The 4,706-nt window shown below is 39.3% G+C and overlaps 1 protein-coding gene across 1 annotated transcript in view; it reads left to right on the top strand.

Annotated features, from left to right (window-relative positions):
- The first annotated feature begins 392 nt into the window (after nt 1–392).
- OSBPL6 (oxysterol binding protein like 6) overlaps nt 393–4,706 on the top strand; it is an 86,643-nt gene continuing 82,329 nt past the window's right edge. The window contains exon 1 of the mRNA XM_015818847.1: nt 393–413. The gene's annotated coding sequence lies outside the window, so the exon portion shown is untranslated. The remainder of the gene's footprint in view (nt 414–4,706) is intronic.

Raw genomic sequence — 4,706 nt, 5'->3', positions numbered from 1 at the left:
GGGGAGTTGATCATGCAGAGTTGCCTCTTGATTTTTTTTGATATCCTCCCTCCCTCCTTGAAATGGTTACTGCCAAATGGTCATTTGGTTGATGCCAAGGGAAGCTTCAGAGGCTGCAGGGGTATCCCCCCAAACTATGTGACCTACCCCCTAATGTTGGTCAAGCCCTTTCTACCATTATTTGCATAAGTTCTTATGCTGCTCTTGCTTACATGTCGTCTTTTTTCACATTGCATTCTAGCATCAGATTTACCAGCCCAGTAAAATANGCGGGCGACGCCACGACCGCCGCCTTCCCTCCGGAGCAGCCGCCGCCGCCGCCGCCGCCACTTTCCACGCCGTTTCCTCCCTCCACCGCCCCACGCGTGTCCGCATTTTCCTCCTGCAGCGCGCCCCGAGCTCACTTAACTCAGGTGCGTTCTCCCCTGCCGCCGCTTTTTTTTGCGCGGGGAAGGACCGGGGTGGTGGTGGTGGTGGTGGAGGGGGAGCGACGAGACTCCTTGATTTATCTGTCCCCTTCTACGACCCCGGGGTAGGGGGTGGGCTTAGGGTAGAAAACGACCAGGGGGATGCCGCGGCTCGCCCCACAGCCAGTCCCCTGCCAGAGTGGCTGCCGCTGCAACTGGAGGGAGAACGACTGATGCAGATAACGGGAGCGTCGTAACGCCGCAGAGCAGCAGCAGCAGCAGCGAGCCGGGTCTGAGAGGCCCGTTTGCAGACTTGACAATGGCTGTGTGCGGATGGGGGGACAGAACTGCGCACAGGCCGGCGAGCCAGACTAACTGCGGCGGTCCGGGGTTCCCTATTGGCAGGGGAGGGAGAGGAGCAGCTGTTTTAGCTTAGCTCATGCCCCCGTCCACACCCATCGGCCCGACCGAGGAAGAGAAGTAGGTCTGCATTCTTGGGCGCACGTTGTTGACTGGGGGGGGGAAGGGTGTTTGTGCAGGCTCGGAGCCCACGGGAAAGTGCGGGTGGCTCGTGGGTGCCAATAGAAATAACGCTGCAGTTTAAAACATAGCCTACTTTTTTTAAACAAACAAACATAACCGGATAATACGTGTCCTTAATTCTCTCATGCTGCAAATGGATAGTAATAGGAGGGCAAAGACTTTTTTTTCCCCCTCCTCTGGTTTTGCAGTCAGTGTGCTCCGTCCCCTGCATAGCGGGAGCTGCTCTGCATTAACGATGTCATCAGAGAAGCTGGGCCTGGGAAGGGTACTTTTCCTTGCATAATGAGGGAGGGGAAGGAAAGCTGCATGCTTCAAGGGCTGTGCTATGATAAACCTATAAATGAAGCTTAAAAACTTGGAACTGACATCAGGGCATGTTATATAACTCAGGGGTGCTGAAACGAAATGGAATGAAAGGGCTTGGAAAGATCTTTTTATGTTATCAGAAAAAAGAAAATCATTTTGAAATATCATTTTGAAATATGTGGCAAATGAATTGTTCCTGTGTGTGTTGGAGAATCGGAGTCCCAAGTTTTGATAATGGCAGGTATATTAAAGTATCCTCTAAGTCTCTCTTAAATTTAAATTAATGAGAGAAATTAATTTTATTTATTTTTAATTTGCTCAAAGTTGTGTAAAACATTAATATTTCACATGGCTTTAAATTGTTTTACTAGTGCCAGTATGCTGTATGGTAATATTAAATATTTCTACCAGGTTATAGCAATATGGTAACAACAAGAATATCTATGTTGTATTTTTCATAGTAAAACACATTTCCAAGGTCGTACAACAACCTGCAGTGTAGCTTTCATTTAGCAATCTGTCATCTGTAAGATAAAATGCCTGAGCCACCTTGGAAGATTGTATTTACAGTGATTCTTGAATGGAGTCTGAAAATAATTGAATATACTTTATAACTTACTCCCCACATATTTTTTAAAATATTGGCAGTAAGTTAAAAACTGCAAAATTCATTGACTATTGAAAACTATAGTAGCAGAACTCTAGTGAAAATCTAGCATGTAATTACAATGATAAAGGCTGTTATTCTCTAAGTGGTTAGCAACGGGATGCCACTAGCTAAAAGATAAAGTAGTTCTTAATAACATGTCTCTCTTTGGCTTGATTTGAAATAGTTGTGTAACATATGTTCATAAGCTGAATATTTACTCATGTTTCCAAAAGACACAAATTTCAGTGTTGTTTCACTAAGTGATAATATCCTTGACTTTCAGAATCTGAATTGGGACAGGGAGGGAGCAGATTTAAATGAAGTTGCCAAATAATTTTATTTCAGGATAAATTGATGCAAGTAAGAAATTTAAATGCACATTGTGGTTCTGTGCCGGAAAACAAAATCAAACTATGTGCTGAGGAAAAGAATGGAAATGAAAATACTGCTACCACAGCTTCTCCATTCATCCATAACATTTTAGATTGCTGTAGCATGACTCTCTTCCATAATAAACCAAATGCTTCAATCTACCTCAGGAGTTTAGGAGAAAGATACACACTGTTATGATGCTGTTTTGGATGCTGTCAATGCAGGGAAGCGAAAATGTTGCTGCCTAATTGCCATTTTAATGCTCTTTGTGATGGAATGACTTTTAAAAGTTATAAATATATTTGTTTGATTGAAATGTTTTGCTTCTGAGCATTTCTTCCAGTGTTAACTGTTAATATTTGTTCGCATGTATAATTATAATTACTAATATGTGTTTAAATTATATATTGGTGTGAAGATTATAATTTAAAATAAGTAGGTTAGAGCTTTTCTAAACCATTTGTAAGTGTATTAACCCACTTGCAGAATGTATGGAGAAGTTAAAATGCTTTTAGAATACGCTACTAGAATGAGAACATGATTAAACATACATTAAAAACATATTACATAAGTTAAAACTAAAACTAAAATACAAAACTGAAGGCAAAATCAATTGAAGTTGTTGGAATAACACTTTATATTATTGTTTGCTTTTAAGAGATACATTATCTGCAATTTCTTATATATGAACTGAAATCAACATACATAATATTAGAGTTGTATGTGAGTTTCTTAATGGGAAGCCCAAAATATGACCGAATTTGCATATTTATTTATTTTATTAGATTTGTATTCTACCTTTGTTTTTAGGAGAGCCAATTTGGTATACAATAATGGTTAAAGCTACTGGGGGACTGTAAGCTTTAGTCCTGCCTTAGGCACAAAGCAAACCGCTTCAGAAAATCTGGCCAAGAAAATTGCATGGACTCATTCCTGAATTCACCAAATATTTGGACTGACTTAATGGACCATTACAACTTATTTCAGGAGCTAAAGATGCATGCATAGTGCTTTCTCTCTCCATTTTTCTCTATAACAGTCTTGTTAGGTAGGCTGGGCTGAGAAGCAGAGAGTGGCCCAAGTCCAGTTTGTGTGCACAATGGGAAAAAAAAGTTTTAATATTAAATGCTCTTAAAACACAACCATGTTTGATTTATAATAAAAAAGACTTCTAGCTTTAATGTTCCAAACTCAACTGATTGCAAGAACATTGTTTGGAAGCTTTTTTTGCCCAATTTTCTATTATGTTCAGAACTCTGAGCTAACTGAATTTTGATTAGATTTTTTTTTTATCGTAAACTAGTTTACTTAGTAGGTTAGAGAATATTTATGGTAGTGTCCTTCTCCTACTTTAATTAATGCAATTTATATACTTATTTTTTTGAAAATGACATCAGAGTTGTTTACTATCAGGGAGGAGAATGCAATTGAAACTTGGCTGAACAGTAATTAAGGTTACAGAATAATTAGGTACAGAATAATTAAGTCAGGTAAAGGAAAAAGCAATTTTGGAAGGGAGTTCTGTGAACGGATAATGCTATAGAAAATAGCTTTTCCCTGGTCCCTCTTCATCTTGCTTCTGCTGATTAGAACATCATCAGGCCTAAAGGTTTGCAATTCCTATCTCGTGCCGCTGCTTCCTGTGCGTGGTTGTGAACCTGTGTAATCGTGTAATTCATTGCTTTGCATACCCATGATCTCAAATTCATCCTTGGCATCTCTGGGTTGAAGTAGAATATTGGCTGCCTAAAACCCTGAAATGCCAGTTCTAGTCAATGTCAAATAGACTGAGGTAGCAAGTGCCTTATGTTCCTATAGCAGAATTACGATCTGTGGCATTGCAGGTATGCAGGATGAGCAATGAGGCTTTGACTCTAGAACTTCCCATGTGCTACTTAGCAGATAACGGAAAGAATATTTCAGAAGTGAAGCTTATGGATTCCTAAATTTTATGCAAATACAGATCAAAAGCACACTTTTTCTGTCCTTCTGTAATTACTGCAGTCTGTTGTTCTGTCGTTCATGACAAATGGACAACACTTGTATGTTGTATGTAAGAAGAAATGGGTGGAGAACTTTTTGGGAGGATGGGTTGTCCAGTTATAGTAACCTATTTACATATTGACAGCTACATAAGCATTAATATAGGAAACAGGGCAGACCCCCACAAGTGTTTGAGTTTCTTCAAAGTGCCGGAACTGAAGCTGATCCCAAACTATAGCAGAAAGATGTCTCCACACAGCAGGTTCTGCAATAATTGTTATAGTTTTTTTTTTTTTCAACAAAATTTTTATTGGTTTTATTTTACATGGTGGCAAGGCCATCAATTAATCAAAACAAAATCATATTTATACAATTCAAATTATTTCAATATAATTAACTCAGTTATACATATAACTAATCTATTATTATTTTAATATATCCTACTT

Source organism: Protobothrops mucrosquamatus, unplaced genomic scaffold (assembly GCF_001527695.2).
Source record: "Protobothrops mucrosquamatus isolate PMUCROS unplaced genomic scaffold, P.Mucros_1.0 scaffold804, whole genome shotgun sequence".
NCBI lineage: Eukaryota > Metazoa > Chordata > Lepidosauria > Squamata > Viperidae > Protobothrops > Protobothrops mucrosquamatus.
Note: the sequence above shows the minus strand (reverse complement) of the source record. Positions and strands in the feature narration are given on the sequence as shown.